This window comes from Gallus gallus, chromosome 15 (genome assembly GCF_016699485.2).
Source record: "Gallus gallus isolate bGalGal1 chromosome 15, bGalGal1.mat.broiler.GRCg7b, whole genome shotgun sequence".
In the NCBI taxonomy this organism is placed as follows: Eukaryota; Metazoa; Chordata; class Aves; order Galliformes; family Phasianidae; genus Gallus; species Gallus gallus.
The window spans coordinates 10,613,734-10,637,971 of NC_052546.1; the positions used below are offsets into that span (position 1 = coordinate 10,613,734).

Below are 24,238 nucleotides of genomic sequence, written 5' to 3' on the forward strand. Positions count from 1 at the left end.
TATGGAGGAGGGAGACCTGCAGAAAGCCCTTCAGAGGTGCTGATTTCCTGCAGGATTCCCTGCTCACATCTCAGGCATTTTGTTTTCCCAAGCACCAGCAGCCACCTGCCTCACTCCCCTGTTAGCATGGCTTGCTGCACCACAGCAATAAGCAAACGGTGTCCTGCCTGTGTCCTGCTGGGACTGCCTCCAGATGCTCCTTCAGTGGCAGGAGCTGGCCACCATCCAACCTGCAAGGGCTTCTTCTGAAGTCAGTGAGCTTGCAGAACTACAAGCATCTGCTGCAGATTATCCAATTTCTACCCCCTTTCATTTCGCAGCCAGAATCTCTGCCTTAGCAACTGTAGGAGCTCTGAACCTCTTTAATGACCCAATGGGTTGCAATCTGTGCACTCCTTCTCATCTTCTGCCCATCTCTGTCCGCTTTATGATTTAGGCAAACGCTCCATAATACAAGAGCACTGCCTACAGCCTCTTAGCTGCCAGCATGGGGTCCCAGCATGGAATTGCCCCTTTAAACTTGTGGGTATTCTGCAACCCCTTCCAGGGCTCTCCATCCTGGCCCAACACAAAGCCACCCGCCTGAGCAAGGACACGTTTCATGCCTGGGCTGTCCTATAGCACAGAAATTAACCCACAGTGTGGCAGTATAGAATCGTAGGGTCGTTAAAGTTGGAGGAGACCACTAAGATCATCTAGTCCATCGCCTACCACCACCACTGCCCACTAAACTACATCCCTCAGTGCCACATCTCCATGGTTCTGGAACACCTCCGGGGATGGTGACCCCACCACCTCCCTGGGCAGCTGTGCCAATGCATCACCACTCTTTTGGAGAAGGAGTTGTTCCTGATATCCAACCTCTCCTGGCACAGCATGAGGCCATTCCCTCCAGGGGTGCACTCAGGGCTTTGGGATGATGCGCAGGTCAGCACAGGATGTTGAAGCTAAGCCAGCAACCCAAGAACGTGCTCATAGATGTTCGTAGGAGCATATATATGTTCACAGGAGCCCCACATCCCCACACAGCCAATGATATTTGTCACCCTGTCCCCTGCCACCCACCAGCCCTGCCTACGCCTCAGCACCTTGTCTACAGGCAGCATTGCCTTCACAGCCTCCTGCAGCCTTTTGGAGCTCCCGCTCCTCTCCTATGAGGCACAGAGCCACACATGCAGCTTTTTAAGGTTCATTTAAGCAACGTTTCTGCAGAACAGAGAAACAGAAGAGCTCCTGAACATAAGAGCTGTTAAGCCCCCCTCCTCTGTGTTTTATGGCTTGATGCTGGCATGGGCCCATTCAAATATATTTTGACATACAACATGTTATTCTTTCCAAGGCAGTTGGTCTCTTTATTTATTCAGTTAGAGTGAAGGATTCATTCCCCCTCAGCCTAACTGGAGACCGAGGATCCCCACACGCAGCTGAGCCCCTGCACTTCATTCTCTGCTGGTGAAATTGTTTTCATCCATTCTGGAGCTATTGCACTTCATTCCTCACCAATATATTTTTATTTGTATATAAAATAAAAATGTGACAGCACATGGAAAGTTAAGAAGTGGATAAATTCATAAATTACTTTTATGCAGCAGAAGTGATACGGCTGTATTCCTGCCGGCTTAACCGGTGCGCAACCAAATAGATGCAGAAGATTGGCTTCAGAAACACGGTGCACCCTTCCAGAAGGGCCACACGAAGCATGCTGAGCTTTCTGCCCTTGGAAAATTATTTTCTGCCTGCAAAAGACTGCAGAGCTATTAGGCATGGCTGCCTGCAGGCTGCTCGTTATGGCCTCGGAGGGTTTGGGGAGCACATCGAGGGGAGAAGCGTCAGCCCTGCTGTGCAGCCCCGTCCCCATGGGTGAACATGGGCAGCCCCATCGTGGGGGCTTCCCCCTGCTCCATGCCCTCAGCACTCAGGGGAATGGGAATCAGGGAGGGCTGCAGGAACCTCACCGTTAAAAGTCATTCCTCTTTTTCCATTAAGTTTTAAAATCATATACCTAGTTTTCATTAAATATATGTATTACATTCTAGGAATTCATTTTCTGCGCTCAGTGATTAATAATTCCAGAGATGTTCTTTCAAAACCACTTCTCTGATTTATTTGACTTCTCTGGAACCACTGCTTCGAAGGGTCTCGGCCCCCAGCTTGTATCTGAGGCAGGCTGGGATATGAAGATTTATTTGTTTTAAGCTGCTCATGTACATCTACACCACATGGACATGGAGGAATGTGTTGGCCATAAATGAAGTGGTTTATATCAACAGAACAGCATGGGAGTAGGGCCAAAGGGACTTACAGTCACAGCCCGCTTTGCTCATCTCCTGATGCCCCTTCTTATAGACCTCGGGGGAGGAGAGGAGCACATTGAGGCACCGTCCTGTCTGGAAACTACTGGGTGTTGGGCAAGGCATTGGGCATCTCTGACTTTGGGACCACAAAATGGGGATGGGAATACAGCAGAGAGGATGTCAAAGTTAATGAGTTAACAAAGTTAATGAGCAGACACCAGAATGTGCAGAGCCCACCACAGGCAAAGGCAGATGATCCATGCAAATGGAAAGAAGAGGGCAGGATCTTCAATCCTACTGAAGGGAATGAGCTGGAGGGCCAATTAGTGCGGAACAAGAAGGAAACCCCAAGGAAAGGCCAATAAGTGAGCACTCTCAGAAGTGGGGTAGTCTGACCACAGGTGTGATCTTTGTGATGTCTGACACTGACCAAAGGCATGAGGTCCTCTTTGACTAAAATTCCTGGTTCAGTACTGAAGGGTTTGGAAATGATATGCTCTCCGTGAGAGGTTGTGGAGCAATGCAGACGAGCCCATTATTATTGGCGCTATCCTGCTGGCCATCTGCTGAGATGGAACCAGTGGAGCTGTGAGCGTGGGACACATCCAGTGGGATGGCCCAGCCCAGCAAAGCAGCACGGGCAAGAGAGATGCATGAGCAAACTGGGAGCAGGCACAGGATTTCTACTCACTCACTGCACACATCAGCAGCTCAGTGGACAAAACCCTTTCTTCAGCTTTGTCTTTTCTCTGTAGTGAAGTCAAGGAGGGAGAGGAGCTTCGCCTTCCAGAACAACTGGGGATACAGCAGGCACGTAGAAGAGGTTTCGTTTTGCTTTTTGCTGTGGAGGAGGTGGAGGTCAGGTGTGGGCTCAGAGGACACCATCCCCATAACTGCTGGAGAATCCTTTGTAAGGGCTGGGTGAGGTTTCCACCAGCAGCATGGACAACTTCTGAAACCAAAGATAATGCTGCAACGCAATGGTCACGTTTGTCTCAGCAAGAAATGTTCATCACTCAAGTTTCTGAGGGACCCCTATTTATGAAGCTGATTCAGTTCCGGATCAGTGGGATGCCTCTGCCCTGCTCTTCTTTTCCATTGTCTCCTTTCTATTGGGAACAATTTCTCCTCGGGAAGAGCAGCGATGCAGTGGCACAGCTGCACAGCGGTGGTGGGGTCACCATCACTGGAGGTGTTCCAGACCCAATGGGGATGTGGCACTGAGGGACGTGGGCAGTGGGCACGGTGGGGGTGGGCTGGGATTGAGGATCTGAGAGGTCTTTTCCAACCTTAATGCTTCTGTGATTCTTCTGGAAAGGAGCTGTGGAGACGCACGAAATGGGAGCACGTGGGTCCTGATGCACTCGGTATCTGAAGCCCCAGTCCATGTCTTGCTGTTTTCTGATTCACTGCAGTTCTGCACAGCAGTGCAGGTGCTCTGAGGGAGTCACAGGCAGTGCATCCTGAGCTGCTCTGCAGTCCGAGCAGTCCAACAGGAAGGCTGGACTGCCCTCTGTATGGCACAGGGTAACGCTGTGCTTTCAACACCGAGCAAGGGAGTGAAGGGAAATGGAGACTTAAAACCCAACAGAGACACCAGGATTCCATCCCAGCAAGGTAGAACATCAGCAGGATGAGTCCTCAACCCTGAAGCGGAAGCAAGAGGCCATTAGATCTCTCTGAACATGATGAGGCCACAGCTGACCTGAGGGGATCCTGGAGAAATCAATAGCACTTTGGTAGACATCTGCAGTGCTGTATGCCCAGGAGGTCTCAGAATCTTTCATTGTTCTTCTTCCTCCATAGCTCATGCACAGATGTCTGAGTGGCAAAGGTCAGACATAAATATTACAGACGAGGAAATACAAAGATCTATAGCTGAGATTAGGAAACCCCAGGGGACATGGGGTTTGCAAGGGATGTCTGCCCCTCCTTTCCTGCAGCAAGCAGAGCTGGGTGATGCTGTTCAGCATGGGGCATCCCTGTGCTGTGGGGCCACAGCCAACCCCACTGCAGTCCTTCTGCCTTTGAGCCCCTCAGAAGCAGTGGGCTGATGGTTCCACATTGTATTGGTGTGGATATCCCTCCAAAGCCACCACAAAGGGGAATATGGAGAGGGGGTATGGAGGGGGATACGGGGAGATCAGGTACCTGCATCCTGCCCTATGCAAACAAATTCAGGCTGATCCTGATGACCAGTGAGGCCCTCCCCAGTTTGGAGGTGCATCGTACTGCCAGAAAAAGGAGCTGTTTGGGTTGCAAAGAGAGGAGTCCCCTGTGACCCAGAGCCAAGTGATCCAGAGCCGAGGTATCTCACTGCAGCCACACAAAGGGACTTAATCACCGGGGTTTCAGGCAGGGGTGCTGCTCAGGCACAGAGCCCAGCTGCTCTGCAGGAAGGCAGTGCGAGTTGATGCTCAGGGAGCATGGAGTGGATGGGACCCACACAGAACAGTGCTGGTGTTGCACCAGCCCTACCCGTAGCAGCTCGGAAAGCAGCAGCCACACTGCCCACAGTTAATCACACCCTGGATTAATTAGCAATCATGAAGTTCTGATGGCTCTGCAAGGGCTCTGAACCTCTCCATTTAAGGCTTTACTCTCGTAATTCATGTGCAGGAACCCTGAGCCAGTAACCATCTTTAATGACCACATCATCATCATCATCAAGTCGTTAAGAGGGGATGGGACGCAAGGGGATCTCAGCTCTGAATAACAGAGGGATGTACAATATGTGTTCCTTCATTATGTGATTAGCCTGTGCCAGGGCCATGCTGTCCACCCCTCCAGGCACCTTCAGACACCGAGCACTGCTGGGTCTCTGCATGACACCTCCCTCCCTCCCAGGCTGAGACACCTCTGGGGCATGTGAGTCTCACAGGGTGACAGATGAGAACCCAGAAATACAGGCTGAAATGGCAACCCAACACACGGTCCTAAAACTGAACGATCATTTTAGAATTAATTGATGTAATGGTCCTATCAAAGTGCCATTTTTAATAGCCTGGGATTGATTGCTCCTAGTTCCTATTATTCCATCTCCTGCCCTGCAGGGAGCAAACCGAGTCGATGACTTTTAAAACTGTAACAAGTGCCACTTCTGTCCTCTTCCCTGGGAGTGCTGCAGACAGCGAGAGCAGCTCTGGTGTGACAAGAACCCAACTCTGCCATCAGAGCTACGAGGGGTCGAGCTCCAGCAACAGCCACCTCCATGGCAGCCAGCACCCAACAGCACAGCACAGAGGGACTGCACCCCAGCTCTACTAGCCTGTCCTCACAGGGGGGTGTTCCATCCCTTGGAGCATTCCTGTGGCCCTCCTCTGGCCATGCTCCAACAGCTCCGTGTCTCTCCAGCACCGAGCATTCCCCATCTGCAGCAGTCCAGGTGGGGTCTCACGGAGCAGAGGATCGTCACCCATCTCCATCCAGATATGGAGCCACTGACCACCACTCCCTGGATTCGACCTCACCACCGTTTCCTCATCCACTGAGTGCTCCACCAGTCAAATCCATACCTTCCCAGTTTGGAGAGAAGGATGCTATGGGGAACCGTGTCAAAGAGCAGATATAAAAGGGAAAAACAGGTGGGGTGGGGGAGGAATCAAAGTGACATCAGGACAGAGGGGAATACAACCAGAAGGAGACATAAAGAGTAAGGAGGGCACTTTCTGTAATTAAATTAGAAGTGGGAGAAAGACAAAGAGGATCTTCCCTGGCCCATTGCCATTGCAGGGAGCTGAGGATGCTTTGAGTGATGGTGCCCCAAAGAGATTCGTCCCGCTGTTGTTTCAGCCTGCACTAAAAGCTGGTGACAATGATATGGTTAAGGCAAACAGCTTCAGTGACAAAGGGGCAAGAATTTACTCTGAAACACAGGAAGAATGGGTGAGAGAGCACTTAGGTACATTAGAGGGTTTCAAATTGCCTGGGCCTGCCAGCATTTGCTCTATGGTGCTTAAAGGATGCTGAATCAATGTTAGAGCAGTTGGCTTTTATCTTTGAGAGTGTGTGGAGAATGGATAAAATTTTGGAGGCCCGGAGAAATAAATGCAAAGCCCATCTTTAAAAAGGGAAGGATGAAATGGGGATCTATCGACCAGCAGCTGCCTGAAATCCTGGAAAGGAGAGAGAAGGTATTAACAACGAACCCACTTGTGAGCACCTGGGAGATAACAAGGCAGGGAATTACAGCAGGCTTGATTTGCCAAGAACAAGTCACATAAAATCAATTTAATATCCTTCCATGGTAGCGAAGCAGGTCTTGGGCTCAGTTGAGCAGCAATGGGTGTATGAAGGAAGAGGAAGAATCAGCTGCCAAGAGATGGGCTGGGGAGCAACCAGCGTTGCAGGGACCCAGCAAAGAGAGCCCGAAGCATCATGTTGTGGTGGGAAGAGGTGGGATCCCATCGAGGGTGTGACAGGGGTGTGCTCTCCAGGACAAGGGGATGCTCTGTGCAGCACTGCTGGGCTTGGCCTGGAAACCTGAGCCTGAATGTGTCTGCGTCCTCCAAGGAGATGGATGGGTTTGGAGGGCATCAGTCTAGATAAACATCTGGAATAACCTCGATCATTGAAAGCAAAGAGATGGCTGAGGGGAGACACGATGCCAGCTGGAACTGGCAGGGCTGCAGAGATGAAAAATATGCTGCCATTTATATTCAGAAATAGAAAGAAAAGCGTGGAATTGCAGCAGAGGGTATCATTAGGGTAAACGTTAAGGAAAACTGGCCATGATGGCAGAGGGCGGAGGATTTCCCTTTGGGAAGAGATGAGATCTCTTTCACAGGATGTTTCCATGCGAAGGCTTGAGATTTGGGTATTTTTCCCTTCCTGCTCTCGCCCAGAAGTGCCCCTTTTTAGCACCTTGCATGCTGACAGATCAGGGGCTCCACCTGGGGTCCAAGAGCAGCTTTGCGCCTGCCTTAGGTCTGCCCAGATCCCAGTGCTTCAACGCGCCCTTGATTCTTAGCGAATAGTTCTGCTATTTCCATCTGTAAACAATGCAGCTTTTTAAATTATTTTAGCTGGATTGTTGGGTTGAAGGCAAACTTCACCGGAGGTGAAGGTCAGCCCCTGGTCTGTGAGCACAGCCCTGCACCTTGGTGTTGGGCACAGCATGTGTCTGACACACGGCTGTGCTATGCACTTATTTCCCCTGCAAAGATGTCAGCTCTGGGTCAGAACGATGCAGAGCAGGGCTCAGAGGTGCTTACCCACGGGTGGAGGGGGAGAGGGACTGAGCGTGATGTCTGCAATGGGCAGCGCAAAGTAGAGGCAAAGCACACAAATCCCTGTGCACCTCAGAAGGTGCATTCAGACTGAGCATCAGCAAGAGGGTGGAACCCAGCCCTTGCTTTTTGAGGCAAGCTTCCGATTCGCTCCTCGCCCTGAGTTGTAATTTACTCCCGTGCCTGGAAGGTTAATTGCACGCTACAAGAAGCTGTGAGCGCTCAGATTGAAGGTGCTGTTGGGAGCTAAGTGTTGCTGTAGCTCTCATTCAGTCCTGCTTAGCGGAGTGATAAATTATGGGGAGAGAGCTGAGCAGAGGCTGTTGAAGTTCACAGGCTGCTGAACTGGGATCTGCTCTCCAGGGAGGAAAATTGGGTGCATCCCTAATGCTGCACCTCCCACCTGCGTTGTTCTCTCACTTGTCATCCTATGGGATTTGTGCTGAGGCTGAGCACCTCCTTCCTTTAGATCCGGTCCCCAGATCTCACCCATGTCAGTGCTAAGTGCTCTGCAACGTGCAGAAGGCTTCAGACATGAGCAGGCAATGAAATGCTGCCTGCTGGTGGTGGGGCAAAGCAGAGCTCCTTGTGTCCGTCATCCCATGACACGGGAGAACGTTCAGAAGATGGGCTTGAACCTGTTGGTTGCCTACATCTTCATTTGTAGGGCTGGTTGGTCTGACATTGCTGTAGCTGCAGCAGGCTCCAGCAGTCCCTCTGGCTGCTGGAAAACGCCACTATTGAGGGCAGCAGCTCAATCAGGGGGATGCTTTGTGCTACTGCACTGTCAAAGTCCCAGGTCCCATGTGCCACAAACAATGTTGCTGGTCCACAATTGCAGTCCCGGCCTCTTGGTGCAGACTGGGACCCTCAAACCCTTCCCTGTGCACAACCATACCAAGGTCTGTGCTCTCCTGAAGCATTGGCTTTGGCCATGGGGAGCAGGAATCCCTTCTCCAGCCCTGATCCCAAGCAGCTGAGCAGGAGAAGCAGGTGGCTGAGAGCCCCAGGGGCAGCAGTGCCCTCCCCACGCATAACATAGATCTCATTTCCTCCTGCAATTTACCAGGATCAGCGTCTGGGAGCATCTGTGCTGCCCTCTCCCTTCCTTCATATCTGAAATGACTCCAGCATCTTCTTAAACCCTGTTTAGTACCTGGAGAAACCATCTGGATACACAAAAAGGCACTTGATGAAAGCCTTCCTCTTTAGCACAGAGCAGAACTATGTAGGAAAAATGTGCTCTGAATTGGTTAGAGACATATAGAAAAGTCCTTTAACAGCCAGCACTTTCTGCAGAAAGCCCAAGAGAAAAATCACCACTGCATGCCTTCCTGAGAAAGGTATTTTTTATTTAAGATACAAAGCATTATTGTGTTTGTGTTCTCCCCTTCATCTGCATTACTCCACTTAAATTCCCATTTAAAAAATATGAAATAACTCCGTTTTCTTTAAAGATATATAAGTCCTGTTCCCAGAGGGATAAAGGAGCAACATAAAAAAGGGGACAGCTTTAGTAAAACAGCACTGCCAGGGGGCATAATAAATGCATAAATTACTCACAACCAGCAAGGCATACTCACAAACTGCAGAACGAGCTGCTGGAGCACAAAGCAATGCCCTAGCAGGTGGAAGGGAACCAGCATAGCCCTGATGCATGGAGCCACAGCCCCTCGGATGGCATTGGGCTCCAGGAGAAGGAGGAGTAATGCCAGGCTGGGAATTACCTGTGGCTCTACCATCCTCAAATATTCAAACCTGTGGCTTGAAAGGAGCAGCACCTGGGTGCCAACACGCTCCTGTCCATAGACAGTCCCCACCCTGTGGGATGGGGCAGAGGGAGCAGCACTCCAGCTTTATGCAGAGTGACACCATGTCAGCATTTCACCTTGCTGTGCCTCCCTATGCTCCTGCTCTTCTCTTACACTTGTTGGTTCCTTTCCCCATCACCCCTCCTGAAGACAAAACTCTCTGTCCTTATTTCAAGCTGCTCACAGCCAGTGGAGATGCCTTATCATTCTTATGTATTCTAACCTTCTCGTTTTGCAGGCTGTGTGGGATAGAGGCTGATGAATGTATGTCCACTAAGTAATGGAGCCATAGAAATTCTTCTTGGAAAGGTCTCTGAATATATCTGAAGATGTTTGATATAGAGAATCCATCGTGGTTGGGCTAGATGATCCTAGTGGTCTTCTCCAATGAGATGATGACACTTTGGATGTTGTGTTGAGGATGTTGTGTTGAGGGACATGGTTTAGCAAGAACCACTGGTGAAGGGCGAATGGTTGGACTGGATGATCCTGTGGGTCTTTTCCAACCTTAGCGATTCTATGATTCTATGATTTGGACAACAAACCCTCCCAAAGGACCAAAAAATGAAGAGCATTCCCACTGTTCTGTCTGTGTTAAGGACTGCTGCCTCTCGCTCTACCTTCATGGAGAAGAGTTTGGCTCTGTCAGCCATGCAACTCTCCTTCCAGTAGAGGTATACTGCAATTAGCTCACTTCTGCATCTCCCCTTTGTGAGATGAAACCATCCAGCTCTTCAGTGTCCCCTTACAGGATGAGCACTATAAGCCCTGGGCCACCTCATTAGGTGCCTTCCACGTGGGTCCCTTCCAGTCTCCCAGCACCTCTTTGGAACCGGGGAGTTCTGCAGGTAGACTCTCACTGGTGCTGAGTAATGAGATACTGAATCAGTCCCTCATCTACTGAATTATGCATTCATAATGGCAATTATCATCCATCACGGTTTGTTATGCCCTTTTGAGTCGATTGATGATTTTATCCATACACTGAACACGCGCTGACATTGTAGTTATTGTCAGCACCGTTCATCCCACATACTTCCAAAAGCTGAATTTAGGTATTTTGTGCCCTGCATATCTTTCACCATGCAATACCCCGGGTGTCTTTTGCATCTCTTCATTGTCCTTTGAAGGATTGCCATCATCATTCCTGCTGATTACTACCTGTGTGCTTATCCTCATTTCCCCATTAATTCACTTGCTGTTCAAATAACCAGGCATTTTTCAGTCCTGTACAGCATTCCTTCAGCCACCTCTATTCATCACTGGAAGCACTGGTTTATTCAGATGCATCTCTTAACAGTATTTGTGCATTTGAAGGACTGGAGCTCACCTATACCAGGGGATGCTATAGGAGGTGGCCTGGGGAATGGGGCAGTTGGTGCATGCATGGAGAACGGAGCTGCTCCTCTCCTCTCCTTCTGCACTGTATTCCCCCCAGGGCAGCTCAGGAGAACCTCTCAGCATGTTTGTTGGAGCTCCTTCTGACATTTCCAAAGCGGCATTTCGATTGGATTACTGCATTATATCCTTAATGCAGAAAGCGCAAATTGAGGAGTCAGCAACTCCAAATGCTAACTTTGCAGGGAGCATGTGTTATTAGTATAAATTTCTAACTGTCTTTGTTCATTTTCCTTTGCTGTCATCGTAATTGTCCTCTTCTGTTTCCACCTTTCTGTTTTTTCTTCCTAGCAGATCCACCTTTCTGGGCTCCGTGTCTCACCGTGCAGCCAGGCTGGGCTGTGGAGGATCAAGGCAGATGTGCTCCTGCAGACAGCAGAGAGCAGTCCTCTATAAAAGCTGCACAGCAGCAAGGAATGCGAGTTTCAAAGGCCTTATGGACCAGTCTTGGGTTGTAGAATCATAGAATCATCCAAGTTGGAAGGGACACTTAAAGGCCTTCTGGCCCCACTGCCTGCAGTGCACAGGGACACCCAGAGCTCCATCAGTGCTCAGAGCCCCATTCCCTGCCCTTGGGTGTCTGCAGGGATGGGGTATCCACTACCACCGTGGGCAACCTTTGCACTGCCTCACTACCTTCATTGTAAAAAAACATTTTCCTTATATCCAGTCTCAAAGTCCACTCTTTTAGTCTGAAACCATTTCCCCTCATCCTATCACACAGGCCCTGCTAAAGAGTCTGTCCCCTTCTTTCTTACGGCCCCTTATTGGATACTGAAGGCCACTCTCAGCTCTCCCCGTAGCCTTCCCTTCTCCGGGCTGCACAGCCCCAGCTCTCAGCCTGCCCTCATAGGGAGGTGTTCCCTCCTTGCACAGCCCTGGAGGAAATAATCCCAGCATGCACAAAACCTTCTGGCTCTAAGACCACCTCAGCCAACCCATTCCAGAAGCACTGCTACCCCAGGAATAATGACACAAAGGGACCTCTCGAGTACTCACAAGGTGAAGGTGAAGGACACCTTCTCTTTTTCAGTACCAGCATCTCCTCAGTAGGAATATTTGGGTCATTTCTGGCAGCATGATGCCAACCCAGGCCCCCAGGCAGTGCCAGGTGGTTTTGCATGGAAAAGATACCCGGGATACCTCATATTCTTATGAGATAAGGTGGAAATTGAATTCACGTATCAAATGGAAGAAAAAGGAAAGAGATAAATGACTCAGAGCATCACTCAGGGCTGCTAAGGGCAGGACAATGTCTCCTTTAGCAAGGTGCTCCTCTGCTTGGCTCCAGTGTAGTGGCAAGGCTAGTGCTGTGTGGGGTTGAACCCAGGAGCTGTTGCAATTGAGCTGTTTCCATTAGGGAGACTTCTGTTCTGACCTATGGCTGCAGAAGGTTTTGTTCGGATTATTTTTTATTTTTTCTTAACATTTGTAAGCACTTCCTAGAAAGCAAACGACACAGCGCAATTACTCGTGGCTTCTCCCAGGAGGTCTCTGGGTTAGTAAAGTTAATTAATTAAGGAAGGCAGCAAACAAGCTAACACAAGGGGAACATACTGCCTTCCTCAGCTCTGACACTGCAGTTCCTCTGTTCAACCTGACTCTCCCGACATTGAGACCACGCAGCAGAGGCTGCAGAAGGGACACCCAAGTACAAAGGGACTGGAAAACCTGGGGTGGGGAATGGGGAAAGCACACAGCAAGGGGAGCTTGCTGACCCAGAGCCCTCCTGTCACAGCCTATTTCATACCCAAGAAGATATTACAAACCCTCCATACCCCAGCTCCAAAGCCTCCTGTACGGTGGCAGTCCCCAAACTCCCCAGTCACGGCCATCCTGCTGCCTGCTTCATTACTGCTCATTTGCATTCTCAAAGCATATCATTTAATGACAACTCTTTTGGAGCAGAAACTCTCCATTCATCAGAGATACGCATGGACTCCACCAAGGCAGTCAGGGCTTTATGAATCTCCACATAATATTAAATTAATACGATGGTAATTTGTCAGCCTGGCATCTCTGTTTCTAGCAGGACTGAGACAAGGGCAAGAAATGGATGCTGAGCTTTTCCCCAGCCTGAAGTCTTTGTGTCTGGTGCTAGAAAATCATGAGACACAGCAGCATAAAGGTTCCATGGGCTCCTTGCAGCCTGGCTTTGCTGTGCTGACAGACTCCTAGCCCTGAACCTGACTCAGAGCAATTTGCAGCCCCTGACCCTCTGTTTTACAGCTCTGATGCTGTGCAGAGTAGAAAGCCTTTCTGCTGGAGCCCTCTGTGTGGATACCTGCAATAGGACACACTCTGCTCATCAGCTGCAAAGGGCAAGAAGGAGCTGAAGGGACTCCGGTGTTGTCTTGGAATAAATCATAGAATCATAGAATCACCAAGGTTGGAAAAGACCTCCAAGACCATGCAGTCCAACCATCCACCTATCACCAGTATTTCCCACTAAACCACGTCCCTCAGTACAACATCTCAACGTTTCTTGAACACCTCCAGGGATGGTGACACCACCTCCTCCCCGGACAGCCCATTCCAGCACCTGACCACCCTCTTGGAGAAGAAGTACTTCCTATGTCCAACCTGAATGTCCCCTGGCACAACCCTCAGCCGGATCTATTCACCACTGGACATTGCTTGAGCAGGAATGCAGGTAGGAAGGCTGCAGAAGGAAATGAAATGGTCGTAACCCACCCCAGAACTGGCATTCACACCAGAGTCCTAAGGGAACCCAAGGACAAAATGGTTGCTACAGGCAACCTCTGGCTTGCAGCCACCATGGGATTGGAGAATTGTGCAGGTTATGCTGGCTTCACAAATCGAAAAGAATCCTCAGACGTGTAGGGAAATAGCTAAAGGCAGTGTTCTGGGAGAGAGTCAATGCAGCCATGCTCAGGGGAAGCCAAGCCACTACCAAAGGAGCCCACAGACCCCTTCCCAAGGAGATCATCATCTACAGAGAGCACACTGAGGGACAGCTGAGGGGACTGATAGTCCTCTACCCTAATACTGCATGCACTTCTGGTCTCTCCCATCTGAAAGAAGAGATACAGAAGAGGTGGAAAAGGTAGACAGAAGCACAGTGGGGTGAGCAATGTGATGGGAGGGCTTCTGTCTGCAAAGCATCTGAAGTGTTCATCAGATTGCAGAAAGAGATAGAGGTGACTTCAAGAGATACAGATTTTTATAAAATCCCAAATATCTTAGAGGAGGTGTTTAGGGAATAATTGCTCACTCTCTGATGGTCATCCAATAGGCTCCTATGAAACCTGCAAGTACATGGCACGAGACAAGGAAAGGGTTGAATTCCTTCACACTGTGTGTAGTTCAGCAGTGGAATTCCTTGGTATGGTAGACAGGAAAGTAGAGCACAAGCGTCCAGCAAACATAAGCCTGGCATCACTGATAGCATTTCATTACAGAAGTCAATTAGCAGCTAAGCATTCGCTCACTTAGCTGAACGAAAGGAAACTCTTCTGCATGCATTTAGAAGGGCAGCGCTGCATGACAGAGAAATGAGAGTAGGAGAGTTGGGCAAAGGGACAGAGGATCAGTTTCCCCTTAGGATCTTGAGCCATGCAGCCATCCCATAGCCCCAGTGTTGTCATTAGGAGCTGTAATGCAAGCTTGATCAACGCAAGGTGCTCTCCTTTCTGACAATGATGGCTTTCAGCAATGACAGATGCAACACAGAGCTGCCCCTCCTGCTCCAGCTGTGCACACTGGAGCATCCCATGCACCCTCCATGCAGTTCCCACCAGCCCCTGCAGAGCGGTGCTGTTGGGCTCTTGGCTTCCCAAGCAGTGGTTGTCACTGGATGCTCATGTCCATGGCCCTGCAGAACCGCCCCTTGGCACCAGCAGTCTGGAGCAGTTTCAGTGCTGGGAGATAAAATCCTCTTCCATTTCTCCCAGCAATAACAGAGATGTCACCTCAACTATTTAATTTAGGGTGAAACACAGAGATAATGTCTTGCTTTCTGTACAAATTAGCTTTCTTGCCCTGAAGTTCTGGTCAAATTCCAGTGAAGGTAATTACACTGAGTTCACCTAAATTCCCCTGAAGCCTGAGCTAAAGACATTATTAAGGAATAATTATTTCTTAATTTGCTTTGTACAGTGTCAAATAGCTGTCATGTGGTACTCCAAGGGTGGCTGCATTTCAGCCATGGTCACAATGCAGCTGATGGCTCTGTAATATTTCCCAGCCCTTGCCACGATGTAGCTCTCATCCAGCAGATTCGGAGGTAAAGTTTAATCCATTATGGCTGTAAACAACACATTCCAATGTGAAACAGGTGTAACCTGTGCTGTCTGCTGAAAATATGAAGTAATAATTCCTAGAAAATGGTGAAAGTCTAACAATGCATCCAGCTATCTGTCAGTGCATAATGCCCCTACATCCTGCTGTTACTGGGGTTTGGTCTGCCTCCCTATCTGTCCCTTGACAGTTGCTGGAGCTTCCATCAGCGCAGGCAGCAGAGCCCACATCACCATTTATCTTATCCTAAAGCACGAGTTCAAAATAGGTTGAACCAACAGCAACCAAGGGCGCCTCTTTCCCTCCAGATAATACAGAGGGAGCCCACAAAGATCATACAGAGGCATCTGAAATTAAGAGGAGAAAATCCCCTGGTGAATATCTTGCCGTGTGCCTGGGCATCCTCACTGATCACTGCCTTAGATTAGATCAGAAACTGATGGAAGAAGGCATAACCCTGTCCAGGGAATGTTGTCCATTTACTTTTTTCCAGCCTGAACACTGACCCTTGGGCATAAGTCACCTGGTGTCTGCTTCTATCTAACTGAGGATTTTCTTCAATGAACTAAGCAATAAGTGGGAAAATTAGGGTAGAAAGCCAGTCCTTTTTAGGTACTTACTACAAAGGTAAAGGTTTGGAGTAAATCATAGTATCCTTAGGGTTGGAAAAGACCACTAAGATCAGCAAGTACAACGTTCAGCCCACCCCCAGTATGCCCACTGACCACATCCCTCAGTGCCACATCTCCATGGTTCTGAAACACCCCCAGGGACAGCAATCCTACCACTTTGCAGCTTGCACCTTTGCATCACCACTCTTTCAGAGAATGAATTCTTACAGATATCCAACCTGAACCTCCCCTGTACAAACCATCCCCATCCCCACAAATAATCTCTGCCCCATTGGTAGGTGCCCCAAACCCTGGGACAGTCCTTTACAATCCTTTACCATGTATCTGAGCATCCTCACGGCCATTTGGGATCAGCAAAGGCAACAGAGACATTTTTCTGTCCTTAACTCCTCCTGAGATAACACATTCAGAGAGATATTCTCTTGCAGGAGCTCTTCAGTTCTATAATGTATTGCATTCAGCAAAAATGCGATTCTACCCAAGGAACAACCTACAGGGTGAATTTCTTCTCTCAACCGAATCTCTCTGAGAGCTGAAAAGGCCAACAGCTCTGGTGGCTGTGGTAGACAGAGAGGAGCTCAATTTGCTGCCTGGATCATATCTATGCATAAACCAGGCTGTGATGTATATGTGGAATTCATCCCAGTGAGACAGGGACAAAGGCCGTTAGGAAAATGTGTTGGGTCTTTCTGAGAAGATGCTGCTTTTATTACATGTAGAGCTTAAATCACAGGTCCTCTGCGAACCCGAACACATCTGCTTTTCCTCCCATATCTGTGCTGTCCAGGGTTTCTGGACCTTCTGGACTACTGCCACTGTCCCTAAATTTGCCAAAAATAACAGTCCAGTCACCACTTGAAGTCATAGAGTCATAGAATCAATAAGGTTGGAAAAGACCTCTAAGATCATCAGGTCCCACCTGTCACTAATATTGCCCAATGACCACGTTCCTCAGTGCCACATCTCCACCATTCTGGAACACGTTCAGAGTTGGTGACTCCACCACCCTCTGGGCAGCTGTGCCACTGCATCGCCACTCTTTTGGAGAAGAAATGTTTCCTAACGTCCAACCTGAACCTCCTCTAGCACAGCTGGAGGCCATCACCCCTCCTCCTATTGCTGTTACATGGGAGCAGACCAATCCCCACCTCACCACAGTCTCCTTTCAGGAGCTGTAGGGAGCAATGAGGTCTCTGCTGAGCCTCCTCTTCTCCAGACTGAGCCAACCCAGCCCCCTCATCTGCTCTCCATAACACACGTGCTCCAGACCCTTCACAGCCTTGTTCCCCATCTCTAGGCACTCTCCAAGGACTCGATGTCTTTCCAGCTTCACAGGTAAAACTATAGCAGAAAAGTCCAGCCAAAAATACCTGAGTATATTAGAAAATTGTCAAACAGTGGGAGGTTGGCACAGTGCAGTTTAAAGAGGAGTCTGCCATATAGACATGCACCAGGATTCAGAGCAATGAATGCTCAGGAGAAGACAAAACGGGAAATCAGAGTCACGATTCACCTTTTGTCCTGAGAGCAGAAAGCTTCTTCCCCCTCTCCCAGCTGGGTGTTCTCACACTGTGCATGACCCAGAGGCGTGATCGTTGGGGTTAGGATCTGGATACGCATCCTAATCCTTCTTGAGGAACCACCGCACACCACCCGCATGGCAGCCAGAATCATGATGACCTCCTGCCCCTCGTTTTAAAGGCTAATTAATCCTTCCTAGTTTTTGTTTGTTTTGGGAGGTGATTGCTCACTCTCTCTTGCAAGGGAAGATCCCTATTCCATTTGCTACATGAGACATAGGGAGGCCATTCCAACAAGTCAGCGCCGCTGCTGATTAAACCTTGCTCTCAGGAGGGCTTCAGCTGGGGAGGCCTTGTCTTTTAACAAAACTAATCACAAAGTTAAGGAGAAAAGATCTTTTTGTGTTGCCAAAGGCTCACACTGCAAATCATAGATACAGCGTTATGTTCTGCCAGATGTGCTGTTATCACCGGCCTTTGCTTCTGCACTTGTCAATCAGGCAGGGAAAAGGCATACAAAAAGTCTCCTGGACACATCCACTGAGACAAAGCAGCAAATGTTCAGCCTATCTGGACACTCTGACATTTTATTGTAAAGATTTGGTGAGTCTAATAAGCAGGACAGGGCATTGAAATGCTGAGCATGATCATCTCTTGGGCAGGGCTCTTTGGGATGGAGTTCAGCATACTTCATCCCAAATACCAAGAAATCACATCTACATTGCACCTTGAGAACCAAATGTTTGCTATGCTACTTATAGGGCATTCTCCAAGAATTATTCCGTTTTCTGTTGAGATAAAACGACATTTGGGATGTGTGCTTACAGGATTTCAGCCTACAGCTGTGATAACACTATATAGTCAAATCTTTTCTCCGTGTAGGTATTTTTTAATCCATAAACACTTCGTAGTTAAACATCATCTGGAGGGCAAACAGTGTGACTGAGAGCTGCGCCCTATCATGGTAAGATTTCCATACCCCATGTGAATGGTGACTGCAGCAAGCCAAAGCACGACCCTAGAAAGAAAGCAGATTTCTGTTTTCCCCACTGAGGAGGTCCTCCATGGATCACTAAGCACAGCCACAATTTCCATGAGTGTTACTGGAGTTTATATGGAAGTAGGTTCTCAATGGCCTGAGGTGGGGAATTACAGACCAGCCGCTGTGCAAATGAAAGCACAAATGCTAAAATGACGGCGTTAGGATTCTACAGAATAGAACTGTAAATAATTATATGTTTGATTATTTTATCGTGGAACTTGCAAGAGCAAACCTCCTGAAACTTCTGCCCAAGGAAGATGAAGATATTGGGAAAGACCAAAGAACTTCTGCAGAAACAAGAGTGCATTGCAGCATTATCAGTGGTCATTAACACGGAATTTGTGATAACAAATGAAGCACTGCTGTTTGTCAGACTCCGCCTCCTGATAAAATAGCAAATCTTGGCAGGGCAAAAAGGTGTGTATACCATCAACAGCACATGGCCTCCCCTTCACATGAGGAAAACTATCAATTAGACCAGGTGTGTTTTTCTTTACTGTTGGTGCTTCAAGCTGTGCAAATGAAAAACATATGCTGTTATGTATTACTACTTTGTTATCATCTGCTTGATTATTATCAAGATAAGAAAGACCCTACAGTGTTTACTTCAGAATACAAGGAAATATTTTGACTACTTATCTTCATTATTAGATTCTATGCTGATATGAGTTTTGGTAGATACCATTCACTACAAATTAACAGGAAATGAGAATGCATATGTGCCCTCTGCTAAATACCAGCATACACACAGCAAAATAATAATAGTATGCCACAGATATGTCATCATTTTATCTTGAAAATCATCGATAAACAATTTCAATCACTCTTAATTTATGAAAAGTCTTTCAGCACTACAAGTATCCTTCATTTCTGGCAACCCTAAGCAGATAGAAATATTGAGGTTTATCCCCACAAGATGCTTTTCTCTCCACTGTGCGACCAAAAGGATCTTTCTGCTTTCCAGTTATTAGAGGTTACTTCTGTGCATTGAGGAAAAGGCTTTCCATATTGCATTTTTTAAAGTTATTAAACAGCAATAAAGCCAGTGATGCAGAGAACCTCTTTATAATAAAGCAATACATACATGTATATTTACTCATTTCCCGAGACACTAAAAGCTTTTCTTTTTACAACACAGCTAATTAAAATAGTCTCATCCTGTGCTCTGTTTATGAAGTATTACAGATATCGAGCTGTGAGTTAAAGGCGAAGAAATGGTGACAGATCGTTTGGCCACAAGTAAGGCTCCTATTAAAAACACTGGCACTGGCAAAGTGGAAGGGAAGCACAGGAGATTCAGTACATTGCATACAGCCATCTTGGGGTGAGGAGCTTCCCTTCCCTTCCCTTCTCTTCCCTTCCCTCCTCTCCTTTTTATGGGTGCTTCAGATGTTTTAAGTTCATTTGCCTACTTACATGAGGACTGTTATGGACAGAAAAACTCAGTACAGTACGTGTACACAATCAATCCAGAAGCCTAGTATAGAGGAAGGCCAAATTTCGAGCTTCAGATTCTTCCAAATTCTTACATCAGGGACATATGCTGTTCAAATATCAATGGAAAAGAATATTTTCCTTGAATAACTAAATACAAATAGACTGCAGAGATCTATGAAATACTGAATCTGGTAGGGCTAGCCTGCAAATTACAGTTAATCCTATTTGTACATGTAAAGAGCGCTTTACAATTCATTAAAAGTAGTCCTGGTGCCCTAGAATGCACTAAAGGTGATTAATATGTACCGCTTTAAATAATACAACAGACTTTACAAAATGTGAATTATTTATGAGAGCAGCAGTAACATCTAGCAGAAATAAAAATAAATGAATGACTGAGGAAAGGAGTGTTTTTCTAAACGTTACTTAAGATAGAGCATTATTTCCTCCTTCCCAGTCGGCAGTGCCTCATTTTTAGAGAAAATAAGAACTGCAGAAATTGGAGGCATCCCTGGGAATTGCCTCGTCCAGCTCCTTGCTCCAGTTGGCCACCCTGCACCATGGCCAGTCAGGCTTTGATCTCCTCCAAGGATGGAGGCTTCCCAACCTCTCCGGACAACTGATGCCATTCCAAGCCATTGGCAGACCTTCAGCTCCCATCAGCAGATGTGCAGGAGCTCCTGCAGCCCCAGTAAATGCTGCGGAGCCGCCCCTGCACACCTCCTGAGCCTGGGCACGTTTACTCCTCCTGGCAATGATTTCAAGTCCAGTTTGGGGTCTGGAGGCATCATTAACTAAAACCTCAACGAGATGCAATAAGCAGTGAGAGCTCGCCTCTCCTGTCCCCAGCGCTCTGCTGTCCCCACCCCAGTTAGTGGTGTTTGGCCACGCTCAGCCCCGTGGCATTTTGTTGCCCTGCCAGGCTGCAGCAGCACAGTCAGGATTTATCACTGGTGCAGCCACCTCCGGCAGCTGTTAGATGAAAATGGAGAAAAAAGTCCTCCGTCACCCCCCGGGGACCCATCAAGACAGAAACTCTAAGCATCCATTGCGAAGATGGACAGTTTTAATCCCATACAAGAGCCCACAGACACTTGCCCTGACTTCAGGGCACACGGCAGTGCTTACTTTGCTGGCACATGCCTGCTCTCGCCTCCTGATATTTTTATTATTTTGCTGACAGTTTTTCTTTGTGGCTGTCTTATGAGCCAGACTTTTCATTTTGGTTAAAGCCCAGCAAGCATCAAGTAGGGCCAGGGCTGGAGGAGATCAAGGGAGGAGGCAGGAGGTGGGGGTTGGAGCTTGCTTGCTGTAAGCTTTCCCTAGACCCAGCTGCCAGCTCCTCCTGCTGTTACCACATGATGGATTTGTTCTCAGCTCCTTACATGATCCCTTGTACAGCAAAAGCATTGAGAGAGCAATGACACCCAAATCTGGGCTGGGTGTCCAGCATCCTCCAGCGATGCTGTAGCAAAACATACAACCACACAATGAGAACCTTACAAAGAGCAGACATTGACCTCCTGGACAGGAAAACATTCCATATCTGACAGCTGTGATGGAACTGGGGGGATATTTCCACCACTGAGGGTACACAGGAGATAGCACGGTTCAGAAAGCCTGAAGGGAACGATGCTTTGTCCGTGATGGGGAGGCAGGAGACAAAACACACACTCCCAATGCTCAGGGTTGGCTGACCTTACCGTTCTGCTCCATCCACAAACCTGTCAGCAGATCAGCTTCCCTCCCCTCTCCCTCAGCTGCTGCACTGCTCAAACAGCTCATTTCTTTCCAGCAGAGCTGTTTGTTTGGAAACGTGCCACTGACAAAGTTGTTTTTCTCTTCTCTTTCTTATTATGACACAGCATCACAGTCATTAGCACTTCACATCTAGTGACAACATTTTTCCTTTGGAGACTGTTATTATACAAGATTATGAGGCAGGAACTATCGGAATGCTCCTCAAGGGGAACTGGTTATTGTGTCCAACAAAACTTATGTTGATGTTGAAGCATACTTTAGAAAACCACCACCAGCCATTAGCATCAAAACCAAGCTCTTACCACATATTGCCATCTAAATTGGCTCTGTATTCCACAGGGTGGGCACAGCACGAAGGAAAGGAAGCACTCTGGGGTCTCCCCTGCAGCCCTGCGGGTTGAAGGCAAGAAGGGATGAGTTAGAAAAGGCAATGAGGTGACCTATCCTTGCCCTGGTGTTCATTTGATCAGATTACCGAGCACCTGCTATCAAACAGAAACAACAGTTTCTACTCCCGGACATGTGCAGGAGCAATGCTGGGTGAGTAATCGATTTTTCAGTTCAACTACCAAGTTAAGAAGTGGGAAAAAGAATTCAATTCGATCCAAATTCAAGCAGATTTTTGGTTTTTTTTTTTTAAGTTTTCTTGCTGGAAAAAGAAAGAAAGAAAAATGGAACAATTCCACCTCAGTGATTAGAACCAAAAATTTCAATTCCATTTTGAGCAAAAAATGGGAATGTCTGCAGCACCTGCAGCTTGGAAACCAAAATTACAGCATCCCTACACCTGACGGACACTTAAATTCTGCATCAGCGTAGAATGGATCCACATCTCAGCCCCACGCTCCATGGTGGGTCAGTGTCCAAATGGGGACAGTGCAGGAGAGACATGGACCTGCTGCAGCACGACCAGAGGAGGGATGGAACACCTTCCTATGGGGACAGGCTGAGAGCTGGGGCTGTGCAGCCTGGAGAAGGGAGGGCTGTGGGGAGATATGAGAGCAGCCTTTGGTATCTAATGAGGGGCCATAAGAAAGAAAGGGACAGACTCTTCAGTAGGGTCTGTGCGATAGGATGAAGGGAAATGGTTTCAGACTACGAGTGGATTTTTTGACTGGGTGTAAGGAAAATATTCTTTACAATGAGGATAGTGAGGCACTGCACAGGTTGCCCAGAGAGGTGGTGGTGCTCCATGACTGCAGACAGCCAAGGTCAGGGGATAGGGCTCTCAGCACTGATGGAACTGTGTGTGCCCCCATTCATCACAGATGGATCAGATGGCCTTTACGGCTTCCTTCCAACTCAAACAATTCTATAATTCTATATCTCTGACTCTATATCCCTCTTGTGTTTTACCCACTGGAATGAAGAAGGCAGGCAGCTGTCCCTCCACCACCACAGCAGGGTCATCCTCAGCCTCCAATTAAGCGGTAATTGACTGGGACAAAGTAGCTTACCTTCTTGAGACTGTGGATTTGTTGATTTTCAACAGAATGGACATTCTGCAACGCAGTTACTTTGAAATGAAGAATAGAGCCAAACATTTCAGCTTGGTTCCCCGTTGAGCAGTCACTGAGCCTCCCAAAGGCATCTGGTAGCCAGATCTCATTGCCATTTCAATCTACAAACTTGCCCGGTGACCAAAGTTGTTATTATTAAGTCCTACTTCTACTTCACCCAGACAGGATTGCTGGATGAAATAGGAGTATCCCAGGAAACGCAGCTGCACAGCAGCCCCAGCATGGTAGAACCCTCCAGCCTGGCAGCCTGAAGATCTTTAGGGATGGGTAAATCAATCCCTATCATGGCAGAGGAAACAAAAACTGCTGAGGCAGCACAAGGGATGGATAACACCGCAGGGCCATGAAAAATGCATGAAATGGTGGGCTCCCTTCATTCTGCACAGAGTAAGGCAGAGGAAAGCAGGGAGGCCTGAGATGCATCAGAACTCCCCTCACCACCATGAGACGCTCTGTGTCCCTGAATGCTGCAGCAATCACACAGCTGCTGCAGTGAGTGAGGGGCTGCTCTCTGCCTTTGCAGCTGCTGCTAGGAGAGCAGCCGTGGCTTCCCGAGCTGCCAGTCTATCACCTCTCATCAGCTCAAAGTATGTGTTGATAAAGAAATGAAATATGCAAGCTGAGGATAATTGCAGGTTGTAGATAGCGATAATAGCTGCAATTTGGATTGTGGAGGCAATAAACCCAGGCTCAGTCGCTGGCTGCTTTGTTTGGGAAAGAGCCCACACTGCAAACACCGAAAGTGAAATTTATGAAAAATATATCTTTCAAGAACAGAAATTAGTGTATATCTGTTGCTGTGATTGCAGGAGGCTGGGAGCTTTAACTTCCTGCAGGCTAAGCCAAGAAGTTTGCATTGGGAGGCAGCCAGCACAGGTGGGACAAACCTCTGCCAGAGGTGTGGGTCTGCCATTGCCAGTCATTGGCCACACTGGGCCAACCATGAGTTTTCATGTCATTAACAGTGGGCTGGGATAAATTTGACTCCCGTTTGACTGACATCAGGTCATCAAAACATAAATGGCTCCCACCAAGGTCGCCCTGCTCGTGCCATTGGGCTGTAAAACATTCCTAATTGAACCTGCTGCTGACAGCAGAGTCGTGTCGTGCTGCTCCAGCTTACAGCATGTGCTCAGCAGTTCCCACAGCGAGAGGAAGATAAGGAAAATCCCATCTCATTTTCTTTCTTCTCGTCTTCCTTTCTTCTCCTCCTGTGGCAGTCTGGATTCTGTCTGGCTTTAAGCACCTCAGGTACAGCAAGACAAAAAAAAAAAACAGAAGATGAAAAAGAAGATGCAATTAATAAGCTGAGATTCAGAGTGAATGAGACTACGT

At 48.1% G+C, this 24,238-nt stretch overlaps 1 long non-coding RNA gene across 3 annotated transcripts in view; it reads right to left on the reverse strand.

Moving 5' to 3' along the window:
* Window positions 1-24,238, reverse strand: part of LOC107054686 — a 52,913-nt gene that overhangs the window by 3,496 nt on the left and 25,179 nt on the right. For all 3 annotated transcript variants that reach the window (XR_005840091.1, XR_005840090.1, XR_001469198.3), the window contains exons 4-5: window positions 24,027-24,149; window positions 21,686-21,773 (exon numbers count right to left, since the gene is read on the reverse strand). This is a non-coding gene — a long non-coding RNA (uncharacterized LOC107054686). The remainder of the gene's footprint in view (window positions 1-21,685; window positions 21,774-24,026; window positions 24,150-24,238) is intronic.